Source organism: Triturus cristatus, chromosome 11 (assembly GCF_964204655.1).
Source record: "Triturus cristatus chromosome 11, aTriCri1.1, whole genome shotgun sequence".
In the NCBI taxonomy this organism is placed as follows: domain Eukaryota; kingdom Metazoa; phylum Chordata; class Amphibia; order Caudata; family Salamandridae; genus Triturus; species Triturus cristatus.
The window spans coordinates 936,440,657-936,456,535 of NC_140594.1; the positions used below are offsets into that span (position 1 = coordinate 936,440,657).

Genomic DNA, 15,879 nt, shown 5'->3' on the forward strand with positions numbered 1-15,879 from the left:
TGGATCACATTGTGTTGGTCATGATAGTTCATAAAAGCCTGGCTGCCTCCAACGCTACTAAAGCCTGCTTTATATCCTGGAACTAGCAATGTTGCAGAGAAGTATGTGAGGTTAAAAACTAAAATTGAGATTTGAATTTCTAATGAGCTGTTGATTTTCACAATAAAAGACTCCATAGTATTGATCTGTTTACGCTTTCTAAAAATCAAGATTTTTTTTGTATTGCTTATAGAAAATGTGCTAACAGTGGACTTTTCCATCTACAGATTATACTGGATGACCAGAGGTGGCAGTGTTTCACAACCGAGTTTCTCTGAATTGCCGAGACTGAAGAACAAAAAAAAAAGGAAGTCTTCCGGCATACGGCATCATTTTACCAATTTATAAGGCAAGTAAAACTCACAATAATTCCTTTATGCATTAAAAAGACGCTCACAGCATCAGCATGTCCTCACTACCTTTCAGTGGGAGACTGTGCCTGAACATAATTTCTGTCAAGATGAAAGTAATATGGATCACATTGTGTTGGTCATGATAGCTCATAAAAGCCTGGCTGCCTCCAATGCTACTAAAGCCTGCTTTATATCCTGGAGCTAGCAATGTTGCAGAGAAGTATGTGAGGTTAAAAACTAAAATTGAGATTTGATTTTCTAATGAGCTGTTGATTTTCACAATAAAAGACTCCATAGTATTGATCTGTTTACGCTTTCTAAAAATCAAGATTTTTTTTGTATTGCTTATAGAAAATGTGCTAACAGTGGACTTTTCCATCTGCAAATTATACTGAATGACCAGAGGTGGCAGTGTTTCACAACCGAGTTTCTCTGAATTGACGAGACTGAAGAAAAAAAAAAAGGAAGTCTTCCGGCATACGGCATCATTTTACCAATATGCAAGGCAAGTAAAACTCACAATAATTCCTTTATGCATTAAAAAGACGCTCACAGCATCAGCATGTCCTCACTACCTTACAGTGGGAGACTGTGCCTGAACATAATTTCTGTCAAGATGAGAGTAATATGGATCACATTGTGTTGGTCATGATAGTTCATAAAAGTCTGGCTGCCTCCAACGCTACTAAAGCCTGCTTTATATCCTGGAACTAGCAATGTTGCAGAGAAGTATGTGAGGTTAAAAACTAAAATTGAGATTTGAATTTCTAATGAGCTGTTGATTTTCACAATAAAAGACTCCATAGTATTGATCTGTTTACGCTTTCTAAAAATCAAGATTTTTTTTGTATTGCTTATAGAAAATGTGCTAACAGTGGACTTTTCCATCTACAGATTATACTGAATGACCAGAGGTGGCAGTGTTTCACAACCGAGTTTCTCTGAATTGCCGAGACTGAAGAACAAAAAAAAAAAGGAAGTCTTCCGGCATACGGCATCATTTTACCAATTTATAAGGCAAGTAAAACTCACAATAATTCCTTTATGCATTAAAAAGACGCTCACAGCATCAGCATGTCCTCACTACCTTATAGTGGGAGACTGTGCCTGAACATAATTTCTGTCAAGATGAGAGTAATATGGATCACATTGTGTTGGTCATGATAGTTCATAAAAGCCTGGCTGCCTCCAACGCTACTAAAGCCTGCTTTATATCCTGGAACTAGCAATGTTGCAGAGAAGTATGTGAGGTTAAAAACTAAAATTGAGATTTGATTTTCTAATGAGCTGTTGATTTTCACAATAAAAGACTCCATAGTATTGATCTGTTTACCCTTTCTAAAAATCAAGATTTTTTTGTATTGCTTATAGAAAATGTGCTAACAGTGGACTTTTCCATCTACAGATTATACTGAATGACCAGAGGTGGCAGTGTTTCACAACCGAGTTTCTCTGAATTGCCGAGACTGAAGAAAAAAAAAAAAAAGGAAGTCTTCCGGCATACGGCATCATTTTACCAATATGCAAGGCAAGTAAAACTCACAATAATTCCTTTATGCATTAAAAAGACGCTCACAGCATCAGCATGTCCTCACTACCTTACAGTGGGAGACTGTGCCTGAACATAATTTCTATCAAGATGAGAGTAATATGGATCACATTGTGTTGGTCATGATAGTTCATAAAAGTCTGGCTGCCTCCAACGCTACTAAAGCCTGCTTTATATCCTGGAACTAGCAATGTTGCAGAGAAGTATGTGAGGTTAAAAACTAAAATTGAGATTTGATTTTCTAATGAGCTGTTGATTTTCACAATAAAAGACTCCATAGTATTGATCTGTTTACGCTTTCTAAAAATCAAGATTTTTTTTGTATTGCTTATAGAAAATGTGCTAACAGTGGACTTTTCCATCTACAGATTATACTGAATGACCAGAGGTGGCAGTGTTTCACAACCGAGTTTCTCTGAATTGCCGAGACTGAAGAACAAAAAAAAAAAGGAAGTCTTCCGGCATACGGCATCATTTTACCAATTTATAAGGCAAGTAAAACTCACAATAATTCCTTTATGCATTAAAAAGACGCTCACAGCATCAGCATGTCCTCACTACCTTACAGTGGGAGACTGTGCCTGAACATAATTTCTGTCAAGATGAAAGTAATATGGATCACATTGTGTTGGTCATGATAGCTCATAAAAGCCTGGCTGCCTCCAATGCTGCTAAAGCCTGCTTTATATCCTGGAGCTAGCAATGTTGCAGAGAAGTATGTGAGGTTAAAAACTAAAATTGAGATTTGATTTTCTAATGAGCTGTTGATTTTCACAATAAAAGACTCCATAGTATTGATCTGTTTACCCTTTCTAAAAATCAAGATTTTTTTGTATTGCTTATAGAAAATGTGCTAACAGTGGACTTTTCCATCTACAGATTATACTGAATGACCAGAGGTGGCAGTGTTTCACAACCGAGTTTCTCTGAATTGCCGAGACTGAAGAACAAAAAAAAAAAAGGAAGTCTTCCGGCATACGGCATCATTTTACCAATTTATAAGGCAAGTAAAACTCACAATAATTCCTTTATGCATTAAAAAGACGCTCACAGCATCAGCATGTCCTCACTACCTTACAGTGGGAGACTGTGCCTGAACATAATTTCTGTCAAGATGAAAGTAATATGGATCACATTGTGTTGGTCATGATAGTTCATAAAAGCCTGGCTGCCTCCAACGCTACTAAAGCCTGCTTTATATCCTGGAGCTAGCAATGTTGCAGAGAAGTATGTGAGGTTAAAAACTAAAATTGAGATTTGATTTTCTAATGAGCTGTTGATTTTCACAATAAAAGACTCCATAGTATTGATCTGTTTACGCTTTCTAAAAATCAAGATTTTTTTTGTATTGCTTATAGAAAATGTGCTAACAGTGGACTTTTCCATCTGCAGATTATACTGAATGACCAGAGGTGGCAGTGTTTCACAACCTAGTTTCTCTGAATTGCCGAGACTGAAGAAAAAAAAAAGGAAGTCTTCCGGCATACGGGATCATTTTACCAATTTATAAGGCAAGTAAAACTCACAATAATTCCTTTATGCATTAAAAAGACGCTCACAGCATCAGCATGTCCTCACTACCTTATAGTGGGAGACTGTGCCTGAACATAATTTCTGTCAAGATGAGAGTAATATGGATCACATTGTGTTGGTCATGATAGTTCATAAAAGCCTGGCTGCCTCCAACGCTACTAAAGCCTGCTTTATATCCTGGAACTAGCAATGTTGCAGAGAAGTATGTGAGGTTAAAAACTAAAATTGAGATTTGAATTTCTAATGAGCTGTTGATTTTCACAATAAAAGACTCCATAGTATTGATCTGTTTACGCTTTCTAAAAATCAAGATTTTTTTTGTATTGCTTATAGAAAATGTGCTAACAGTGGACTTTTCCATCTACAGATTATACTGAATGACCAGAGGTGGCAGTGTTTCACAACCGAGTTTCTCTGAATTGCCGAGACTGAAGAACAAAAAAAAAAAGGAAGTCTTCCGGCATACGGCATCATTTTACCAATTTATAAGGCAAGTAAAACTCACAATAATTCCTTTATGCATTAAAAAGACGCTCACAGCATCAGCATGTCCTCACTACCTTACAGTGGGAGACTGTGCCTGAACATAATTTCTGTCAAGATGAAAGTAATATGGATCACATTGTGTTGGTCATGATAGCTCATAAAAGCCTGGCTGCCTCCAATGCTGCTAAAGCCTGCTTTATATCCTGGAGCTAGCAATGTTGCAGAGAAGTATGTGAGGTTAAAAACTAAAATTGAGATTTGATTTTCTAATGAGCTGTTGATTTTCACAATAAAAGACTCCATAGTATTGATCTGTTTACCCTTTCTAAAAATCAAGATTTTTTTGTATTGCTTATAGAAAATGTGCTAACAGTGGACTTTTCCATCTACAGATTATACTGAATGACCAGAGGTGGCAGTGTTTCACAACCGAGTTTCTCTGAATTGCCGAGACTGAAGAACAAAAAAAAAAAAGGAAGTCTTCCGGCATACGGCATCATTTTACCAATTTATAAGGCAAGTAAAACTCACAATAATTCCTTTATGCATTAAAAAGACGCTCACAGCATCAGCATGTCCTCACTACCTTACAGTGGGAGACTGTGCCTGAACATAATTTCTGTCAAGATGAAAGTAATATGGATCACATTGTGTTGGTCATGATAGTTCATAAAAGCCTGGCTGCCTCCAACGCTACTAAAGCCTGCTTTATATCCTGGAGCTAGCAATGTTGCAGAGAAGTATGTGAGGTTAAAAACTAAAATTGAGATTTGATTTTCTAATGAGCTGTTGATTTTCACAATAAAAGACTCCATAGTATTGATCTGTTTACGCTTTCTAAAAATCAAGATTTTTTTTGTATTGCTTATAGAAAATGTGCTAACAGTGGACTTTTCCATCTGCAGATTATACTGAATGACCAGAGGTGGCAGTGTTTCACAACCTAGTTTCTCTGAATTGCCGAGACTGAAGAAAAAAAAAAGGAAGTCTTCCGGCATACGGGATCATTTTACCAATTTATAAGGCAAGTAAAACTCACAATAATTCCTTTATGCATTAAAAAGACGCTCACAGCATCAGCATGTCCTCAGTACCTTATAGTGGGAGACTGTGCCTGAACATAATTTCTGTCAAGATGAGAGTAATATGGATCACATTGTGTTGGTCATGATAGTTCATAAAAGCCTGGCTGCCTCCAACGCTACTAAAGCCTGCTTTATATCCTGGAACTAGCAATGTTGCAGAGAAGTATGTGAGGTTAAAAACTAAAATTGAGATTTGAATTTCTAATGAGCTGTTGATTTTCACAATAAAAGACTCCATAGTATTGATCTGTTTACGCTTTCTAATCATCAAGATTTTTTTTGTATTGCTTATAGAAAATGTGCTAACAGTGGACTTTTCCATCTGCAGATTATACTGAATGACCAGAGGTGGCAGTGTTTCACAACCTAGTTTCTCTGAATTGCCGAGACTGAAGAAAAAAAAAAGGAAGTCTTCCGGCATACGGGATCATTTTACCAATTTATAAGGCAAGTAAAACTCACAATAATTCCTTTATGCATTAAAAAGACGCTCACAGCATCAGCATGTCCTCACTACCTTACAGTGGGAGACTGTGCCTGAACATAATTTCTGTCAAGATGACAGTAATATGGATCACATTGTGTTGGTCATGATAGCTCATAAAAGCCTGGCTGCCTCCAATGCTACTAAAGCCTGCTTTATATCCTGGAGCTAGCAATGTTGCAGAGAAGTATGTGAGGTTAAAAACTAAAATTGAGATTTGATTTTCTAATGAGCTGTTGATTTTCACAATAAAAGACTCCATAGTATTGATCTGTTTACGCTTTCTAAAAATCAAGATTTTTTTTGTATTGCTTATAGAAAATGTGCTAACAGTGGACTTTTCCATCTGCAGATTATACTGAATGACCAGAGGTGGCAGTGTTTCACAACCTAGTTTCTCTGAATTGCCGAGACTGAAGAAAAAAAAAAGGAAGTCTTCCGGCATACGGGATCATTTTACCAATTTATAAGGCAAGTAAAACTCACAATAATTCCTTTATGCATTAAAAAGACGCTCACAGCATCAGCATGTCCTCACTACCTTATAGTGGGAGACTGTGCCTGAACATAATTTCTGTCAAGATGAGAGTAATATGGATCACATTGTGTTGGTCATGATAGTTCATAAAAGCCTGGCTGCCTCCAACGCTACTAAAGCCTGCTTTATATCCTGGAACTAGCAATGTTGCAGAGAAGTATGTGAGGTTAAAAACTAAAATTGAGATTTGAATTTCTAATGAGCTGTTGATTTTCACAATAAAAGACTCCATAGTATTGATCTGTTTACGCTTTCTAATCATCAAGATTTTTTTTGTATTGCTTATAGAAAATGTGCTAACAGTGGACTTTTCCATCTGCAGATTATACTGAATGACCAGAGGTGGCAGTGTTTCACAACCTAGTTTCTCTGAATTGCCGAGACTGAAGAAAAAAAAAAGGAAGTCTTCCGGCATACGGGATCATTTTACCAATTTATAAGGCAAGTAAAACTCACAATAATTCCTTTATGCATTAAAAAGACGCTCACAGCATCAGCATGTCCTCACTACCTTACAGTGGGAGACTGAGCCTGAACATAATTTCTGTCAAGATGAAAGTAATATGGATCACATTGTGTTGGTCATGATAGCTCATAAAAGCCTGGCTGCCTCCAATGCTACTAAAGCCTGCTTTATATCCTGGAGCTAGCAATGTTGCAGAGAAGTATGTGAGGTTAAAAACTAAAATTGAGATTTGATTTTCTAATGAGCTGTTGATTTTCACAATAAAAGACTCCATAGTATTGATCTGTTTACGCTTTCTAAAAATCAAGATTTTTTTTGTATTGCTTATAGAAAATGTGCTAACAGTGGACTTTTCCATCTGCAGATTATACTGAATGACCAGAGGTGGCAGTGTTTCACAACCTAGTTTCTCTGAATTGCCGAGACTGAAGAAAAAAAAAAGGAAGTCTTCCGGCATACGGGATCATTTTACCAATTTATAAGGCAAGTAAAACTCACAATAATTCCTTTATGCATTAAAAAGACGCTCACAGCATCAGCATGTCCTCACTACCTTATAGTGGGAGACTGTGCCTGAACATAATTTCTGTCAAGATGAGAGTAATATGGATCACATTGTGTTGGTCATGATAGTTCATAAAAGCCTGGCTGCCTCCAACGCTACTAAAGCCTGCTTTATATCCTGGAACTAGCAATGTTGCAGAGAAGTATGTGAGGTTAAAAACTAAAATTGAGATTTGAATTTCTAATGAGCTGTTGATTTTCACAATAAAAGACTCCATAGTATTGATCTGTTTACGCTTTCTAAAAATCAAGATTTTTTTTGTATTGCTTATAGAAAATGTGCTAACAGTGGACTTTTCCATCTGCAAATTATACTGAATGACCAGAGGTGGCAGTGTTTCACAACCGAGTTTCTCTGAATTGACGAGACTGAAGAAAAAAAAAAAGGAAGTCTTCCGGCATACGGCATCATTTTACCAATATGCAAGGCAAGTAAAACTCACAATAATTCCTTTATGCATTAAAAAGACGCTCACAGCATCAGCATGTCCTCACTACCTTACAGTGGGAGACTGTGCCTGAACATAATTTCTGTCAAGATGAGAGTAATATGGATCACATTGTGTTGGTCATGATAGTTCATAAAAGTCTGGCTGCCTCCAACGCTACTAAAGCCTGCTTTATATCCTGGAACTAGCAATGTTGCAGAGAAGTATGTGAGGTTAAAAACTAAAATTGAGATTTGAATTTCTAATGAGCTGTTGATTTTCACAATAAAAGACTCCATAGTATTGATCTGTTTACGCTTTCTAATCATCAAGATTTTTTTTGTATTGCTTATAGAAAATGTGCTAACAGTGGACTTTTCCATCTGCAGATTATACTGAATGACCAGAGGTGGCAGTGTTTCACAACCTAGTTTCTCTGAATTGCCGAGACTGAAGAAAAAAAAAAGGAAGTCTTCCGGCATACGGGATCATTTTACCAATTTATAAGGCAAGTAAAACTCACAATAATTCCTTTATGCATTAAAAAGACGCTCACAGCATCAGCATGTCCTCACTACCTTATAGTGGGAGACTGTGCCTGAACATAATTTCTGTCAAGATGAGAGTAATATGGATCACATTGTGTTGGTCATGATAGTTCATAAAAGCCTGGCTGCCTCCAACGCTACTAAAGCCTGCTTTATATCCTGGAACTAGCAATGTTGCAGAGAAGTATGTGAGGTTAAAAACTAAAATTGAGATTTGATTTTCTAATGAGCTGTTGATTTTCACAATAAAAGACTCCATAGTATTGATCTGTTTACCCTTTCTAAAAATCAAGATTTTTTTGTATTGCTTATAGAAAATGTGCTAACAGTGGACTTTTCCATCTACAGATTATACTGAATGACCAGAGGTGGCAGTGTTTCACAACCGAGTTTCTCTGAATTGCCGAGACTGAAGAAAAAAAAAAAAAAGGAAGTCTTCCGGCATACGGCATCATTTTACCAATATGCAAGGCAAGTAAAACTCACAATAATTCCTTTATGCATTAAAAAGACGCTCACAGCATCAGCATGTCCTCACTACCTTACAGTGGGAGACTGTGCCTGAACATAATTTCTATCAAGATGAGAGTAATATGGATCACATTGTGTTGGTCATGATAGTTCATAAAAGTCTGGCTGCCTCCAACGCTACTAAAGCCTGCTTTATATCCTGGAACTAGCAATGTTGCAGAGAAGTATGTGAGGTTAAAAACTAAAATTGAGATTTGATTTTCTAATGAGCTGTTGATTTGCACAATAAAAGACTCCATAGTATTGATCTGTTTACGCTTTCTAAAAATCAAGATTTTTTTTGTATTGCTTATAGAAAATGTGCTAACAGTGGACTTTTCCATCTACAGATTATACTGAATGACCAGAGGTGGCAGTGTTTCACAACCGAGTTTCTCTGAATTGCCGAGACTGAAGAACAAAAAAAAAAAGGAAGTCTTCCGGCATACGGCATCATTTTACCAATTTATAAGGCAAGTAAAACTCACAATAATTCCTTTATGCATTAAAAAGACGCTCACAGCATCAGCATGTCCTCACTACCTTACAGTGGGAGACTGTGCCTGAACATAATTTCTGTCAAGATGAAAGTAATATGGATCACATTGTGTTGGTCATGATAGCTCATAAAAGCCTGGCTGCCTCCAATGCTGCTAAAGCCTGCTTTATATCCTGGAGCTAGCAATGTTGCAGAGAAGTATGTGAGGTTAAAAACTAAAATTGAGATTTGATTTTCTAATGAGCTGTTGATTTTCACAATAAAAGACTCCATAGTATTGATCTGTTTACCCTTTCTAAAAATCAAGATTTTTTTGTATTGCTTATAGAAAATGTGCTAACAGTGGACTTTTCCATCTACAGATTATACTGAATGACCAGAGGTGGCAGTGTTTCACAACCGAGTTTCTCTGAATTGCCGAGACTGAAGAACAAAAAAAAAAAAGGAAGTCTTCCGGCATACGGCATCATTTTACCAATTTATAAGGCAAGTAAAACTCACAATAATTCCTTTATGCATTAAAAAGACGCTCACAGCATCAGCATGTCCTCACTACCTTACAGTGGGAGACTGTGCCTGAACATAATTTCTGTCAAGATGAAAGTAATATGGATCACATTGTGTTGGTCATGATAGTTCATAAAAGCCTGGCTGCCTCCAACGCTACTAAAGCCTGCTTTATATCCTGGAGCTAGCAATGTTGCAGAGAAGTATGTGAGGTTAAAAACTAAAATTGAGATTTGATTTTCTAATGAGCTGTTGATTTTCACAATAAAAGACTCCATAGTATTGATCTGTTTACGCTTTCTAAAAATCAAGATTTTTTTTGTATTGCTTATAGAAAATGTGCTAACAGTGGACTTTTCCATCTGCAGATTATACTGAATGACCAGAGGTGGCAGTGTTTCACAACCTAGTTTCTCTGAATTGCCGAGACTGAAGAAAAAAAAAAGGAAGTCTTCCGGCATACGGGATCATTTTACCAATTTATAAGGCAAGTAAAACTCACAATAATTCCTTTATGCATTAAAAAGACGCTCACAGCATCAGCATGTCCTCACTACCTTATAGTGGGAGACTGTGCCTGAACATAATTTCTGTCAAGATGAGAGTAATATGGATCACATTGTGTTGGTCATGATAGTTCATAAAAGCCTGGCTGCCTCCAACGCTACTAAAGCCTGCTTTATATCCTGGAACTAGCAATGTTGCAGAGAAGTATGTGAGGTTAAAAACTAAAATTGAGATTTGAATTTCTAATGAGCTGTTGATTTTCACAATAAAAGACTCCATAGTATTGATCTGTTTACGCTTTCTAAAAATCAAGATTTTTTTTGTATTGCTTATAGAAAATGTGCTAACAGTGGACTTTTCCATCTGCAAATTATACTGAATGACCAGAGGTGGCAGTGTTTCACAACCGAGTTTCTCTGAATTGCCGAGACTGAAGAAACAAAAAAAAGGAAGTCTTCCGGCATACGGCATCATTTTACCAATATGCAAGGCAAGTAAAACTCACAATAATTCCTTTATGCATTAAAAAGACGCTCACAGCATCAGCATGTCCTCACTACCTTATAGTGGGAGACTGTGCCTGAACATAATTTCTGTCAAGATGAAAGTAATATGGATCACATTGTGTTGGTCATGATAGTTCATAAAAGCCTGGCTGCCTCCAACGCTACTAAAGCCTGCTTTATATCCTGGAACTAGCAATGTTGCAGAGAAGTATGTGAGGTTAAAAACTAAAATTGAGATTTGAATTTCTAATGAGCTGTTGATTTTCACAATAAAAGACTCCATAGTATTGATCTGTTTACGCTTTCTAAAAATCAAGATTTTTTTTGTATTGCTTATAGAAAATGTGCTAACAGTGGACTTTTCCATCTACAGATTATACTGAATGACCAGAGGTGGCAGTGTTTCACAACCGAGTTTCTCTGAATTGCCGAGACTGAAGAACAAAAAAAAAAGGAAGTCTTCCGGCATACGGCATCATTTTACCAATTTATAAGGCAAGTAAAACTCACAATAATTCCTTTATGCATTAAAAAGACGCTCACAGCATCAGCATGTCCTCACTACCTTACAGTGGGAGACTGTGCCTGAACATAATTTCTGTCAAGATGAAAGTAATATGGATCACATTGTGTTGGTCATGATAGCTCATAAAAGCCTGGCTGCCTCCAATGCTACTAAAGCCTGCTTTATATCCTGGAGCTAGCAATGTTGCAGAGAAGTATGTGAGGTTAAAAACTAAAATTGAGATTTGATTTTCTAATGAGCTGTTGATTTTCACAATAAAAGACTCCATAGTATTGATCTGTTTACCCTTTCTAAAAATCAAGATTTTTTTGTATTGCTTATAGAAAATGTGCTAACAGTGGACTTTTCCATCTACAGATTATACTGAATGACCAGAGGTGGCAGTGTTTCACAACCGAGTTTCTCTGAATTGCCGAGACTGAAGAAAAAAACAAAAAAGGAAGTCTTCCGGCATACGGCATCATTTTACCAATATGCAAGGCACGTAAAACTCACAATAATTCCTTTATGCATTAAAAAGACGCTCACAGCATCAGCATGTCCTCACTACCTTACAGTGGGAGACTGTGCCTGAACATAATTTCTATCAAGATGAGAGTAATATGGATCACATTGTGTTGGTCATGATAGTTCATAAAAGTCTGGCTGCCTCCAACGCTACTAAAGCCTGCTTTATATCCTGGAACTAGCAATGTTGCAGAGAAGTATGTGAGGTTAAAAACTAAAATTGAGATTTGATTTTCTAATGAGCTGTTGATTTTCACAATAAAAGACTCCATAGTATTGATCTGTTTACGCTTTCTAAAAATCAAGATTTTTTTTGTATTGCTTATAGAAAATGTGCTAACAGTGGACTTTTCCATCTGCAAATTATACTGAATGACCAGAGGTGGCAGTGTTTCACAACCGAGTTTCTCTGAATTGCCGAGACTGAAGAAACAAAAAAAAGGAAGTCTTCCGGCATACGGCATCATTTTACCAATATGCAAGGCAAGTAAAACTCACAATAATTCCTTTATGCATTAAAAAGACGCTCACAGCATCAGCATGTCCTCACTACCTTATAGTGGGAGACTGTGCCTGAACATAATTTCTGTCAAGATGAGAGTAATATGGATCACATTGTGTTGGTCATGATAGTTCATAAAAGCCTGGCTGCCTCCAACGCTACTAAAGCCTGCTTTATATCCTGGAACTAGCAATGTTGCAGAGAAGTATGTGAGGTTAAAAACTAAAATTGAGATTTGAATTTCTAATGAGCTGTTGATTTTCACAATAAAAGACTCCATAGTATTGATCTGTTTACGCTTTCTAATCATCAAGATTTTTTTTGTATTGCTTATAGAAAATGTGCTAACAGTGGACTTTTCCATCTACAGATTATACTGAATGACCAGAGGTGGCAGTGTTTCACAACCGAGTTTCTCTGAATTGCCGAGACTGAAGAACAAAAAAAAAAAGGAAGTCTTCCGGCATACGGCATCATTTTACCAATTTATAAGGCAAGTAAAACTCACAATAATTCCTTTATGCATTAAAAAGACGCTCACAGCATCAGCATGTCCTCACTACCTTACAGTGGGAGACTGTGCCTGAACATAATTTCTGTCAAGATGAAAGTAATATGGATCACATTGTGTTGGTCATGATAGCTCATAAAAGCCTGGCTGCCTCCAATGCTGCTAAAGCCTGCTTTATATCCTGGAGCTAGCAATGTTGCAGAGAAGTATGTGAGGTTAAAAACTAAAATTGAGATTTGATTTTCTAATGAGCTGTTGATTTTCACAATAAAAGACTCCATAGTATTGATCTGTTTACCCTTTCTAAAAATCAAGATTTTTTTGTATTGCTTATAGAAAATGTGCTAACAGTGGACTTTTCCATCTACAGATTATACTGAATGACCAGAGGTGGCAGTGTTTCACAACCGAGTTTCTCTGAATTGCCGAGACTGAAGAACAAAAAAAAAAAAGGAAGTCTTCCGGCATACGGCATCATTTTACCAATTTATAAGGCAAGTAAAACTCACAATAATTCCTTTATGCATTAAAAAGACGCTCACAGCATCAGCATGTCCTCACTACCTTACAGTGGGAGACTGTGCCTGAACATAATTTCTGTCAAGATGAAAGTAATATGGATCACATTGTGTTGGTCATGATAGTTCATAAAAGCCTGGCTGCCTCCAACGCTACTAAAGCCTGCTTTATATCCTGGAGCTAGCAATGTTGCAGAGAAGTATGTGAGGTTAAAAACTAAAATTGAGATTTGATTTTCTAATGAGCTGTTGATTTTCACAATAAAAGACTCCATAGTATTGATCTGTTTACGCTTTCTAAAAATCAAGATTTTTTTTGTATTGCTTATAGAAAATGTGCTAACAGTGGACTTTTCCATCTGCAGATTATACTGAATGACCAGAGGTGGCAGTGTTTCACAACCTAGTTTCTCTGAATTGCCGAGACTGAAGAAAAAAAAAAGGAAGTCTTCCGGCATACGGGATCATTTTACCAATTTATAAGGCAAGTAAAACTCACAATAATTCCTTTATGCATTAAAAAGACGCTCACAGCATCAGCATGTCCTCACTACCTTATAGTGGGAGACTGTGCCTGAACATAATTTCTGTCAAGATGAGAGTAATATGGATCACATTGTGTTGGTCATGATAGTTCATAAAAGCCTGGCTGCCTCCAACGCTACTAAAGCCTGCTTTATATCCTGGAACTAGCAATGTTGCAGAGAAGTATGTGAGGTTAAAAACTAAAATTGAGATTTGAATTTCTAATGAGCTGTTGATTTTCACAATAAAAGACTCCATAGTATTGATCTGTTTACGCTTTCTAATCATCAAGATTTTTTTTGTATTGCTTATAGAAAATGTGCTAACAGTGGACTTTTCCATCTGCAGATTATACTGAATGACCAGAGGTGGCAGTGTTTCACAACCTAGTTTCTCTGAATTGCCGAGACTGAAGAAAAAAAAAAGGAAGTCTTCCGGCATACGGGATCATTTTACCAATTTATAAGGCAAGTAAAACTCACAATAATTCCTTTATGCATTAAAAAGACGCTCACAGCATCAGCATGTCCTCACTACCTTACAGTGGGAGACTGTGCCTGAACATAATTTCTGTCAAGATGAAAGTAATATGGATCACATTGTGTTGGTCATGATAGCTCATAAAAGCCTGGCTGCCTCCAATGCTACTAAAGCCTGCTTTATATCCTGGAGCTAGCAATGTTGCAGAGAAGTATGTGAGGTTAAAAACTAAAATTGAGATTTGATTTTCTAATGAGCTGTTGATTTTCACAATAAAAGACTCCATAGTATTGATCTGTTTACGCTTTCTAAAAATCAAGATTTTTTTTGTATTGCTTATAGAAAATGTGCTAACAGTGGACTTTTCCATCTACAGATTATACTGAATGACCAGAGGTGGCAGTGTTTCACAACCGAGTTTCTCTGAATTGCCGAGACTGAAGAACAAAAAAAAAAAAGGAAGTCTTCCGGCATACGGCATCATTTTACCAATATACAAGGCAAGTTTAACTCACAATAATTCCTTTATGCATTAAAAAGACGCTCACAGCATCAGCATGTCCTCACTACCTTACAGTGGGAGACTGTGCCTGAACATAATTTCTGTCAAGATGAAAGTAATATGGATCACATTGTGTTGGTCATGATAGTTCATAAAAGCCTGGCTGCCTCCAACGCTACTAAAGCCTGCTTTATATCCTGGAACTAGCAATGTTGCAGAGAAGTATGTGAGGTTAAAAACTAAAATTGAGATTTGAATTTCTAATGAGCTGTTGATTTTCACAATAAAAGACTCCATAGTATTGATCTGTTTACGCTTTCTAAAAATCAAGATTTTTTTTGTATTGCTTATAGAAAATGTGCTAACAGTGGACTTTTCCATCTACAGATTATACTGAATGACCAGAGGTGGCAGTGTTTCACAACCGAGTTTCTCTGAATTGCCGAGACTGAAGAACAAAAAAAAAAGGAAGTCTTCCGGCATACGGCATCATTTTACCAATTTATAAGGCAAGTAAAACTCACAATAATTCCTTTATGCATTAAAAAGACGCTCACAGCATCAGCATGTCCTCACTACCTTACAGTGGGAGACTGTGCCTGAACATAATTTCTGTCAAGATGAAAGTAATATGGATCACATTGTGTTGGTCATGATAGCTCATAAAAGCCTGGCTGCCTCCAATGCTACTAAAGCCTGCTTTATATCCTGGAGCTAGCAATGTTGCAGAGAAGTATGTGAGGTTAAAAACTAAAATTGAGATTTGATTTTCTAATGAGCTGTTGATTTTCACAATAAAAGACCCCATAGTATTGATCTGTTTACGCTTTCTAAAAATCAAGATTTTTTTTGTATTGCTTATAGAAAATGTGCTAACAGTGGACTTTTCCATCTGCAAATTATACTGAATGACCAGAGGTGGCAGTGTTTCACAACCGAGTTTCTCTGAATTGCCGAGACTGAAGAAACAAAAAAAAGGAAGTCTTCCGGCATACGGCATCATTTTACCAATATGCAAGGCAAGTAAAACTCACAATAATTCCTTTATGCATTAAAAAGACGCTCACAGCATCAGCATGTCCTCACTACCTTATAGTGGGAGACTGTGCCTGAACATAATTTCTGTCAAGATGAGAGTAATATGGATCACATTGTGTTGGTCATGATAGTTCATAAAAGCCTGGCTGCCTCCAACGCTACTAAAGC

At 36.8% G+C, this 15,879-nt stretch overlaps 1 long non-coding RNA gene across 1 annotated transcript in view; it reads left to right on the forward strand.

Annotated features, from left to right (window-relative positions):
* The window catches only part of LOC146785660 (uncharacterized), a 33,229-nt gene extending 20,147 nt beyond the window's left edge, over positions 1 to 13,082 (forward strand). The window contains exons 41-66 of the long non-coding RNA XR_014970735.1: positions 267 to 388; positions 744 to 897; positions 1,287 to 1,409; positions 1,798 to 1,920; positions 2,310 to 2,432; positions 2,821 to 2,944; positions 3,334 to 3,452; positions 3,842 to 3,964; positions 4,353 to 4,476; positions 4,866 to 4,984; positions 5,374 to 5,492; positions 5,882 to 6,000; positions 6,390 to 6,508; positions 6,898 to 7,016; positions 7,372 to 7,525; positions 7,915 to 8,033; positions 8,422 to 8,544; positions 8,934 to 9,056; positions 9,445 to 9,568; positions 9,958 to 10,076; positions 10,432 to 10,586; positions 10,976 to 11,097; positions 11,486 to 11,608; positions 11,964 to 12,118; positions 12,508 to 12,630; positions 13,019 to 13,082. This is a non-coding gene — a long non-coding RNA (uncharacterized LOC146785660). The remainder of the gene's footprint in view (positions 1 to 266; positions 389 to 743; positions 898 to 1,286; positions 1,410 to 1,797; positions 1,921 to 2,309; positions 2,433 to 2,820; positions 2,945 to 3,333; positions 3,453 to 3,841; positions 3,965 to 4,352; positions 4,477 to 4,865; positions 4,985 to 5,373; positions 5,493 to 5,881; positions 6,001 to 6,389; positions 6,509 to 6,897; positions 7,017 to 7,371; positions 7,526 to 7,914; positions 8,034 to 8,421; positions 8,545 to 8,933; positions 9,057 to 9,444; positions 9,569 to 9,957; positions 10,077 to 10,431; positions 10,587 to 10,975; positions 11,098 to 11,485; positions 11,609 to 11,963; positions 12,119 to 12,507; positions 12,631 to 13,018) is intronic.
* Positions 13,083 to 15,879: the final 2,797 nt, after the last annotated feature.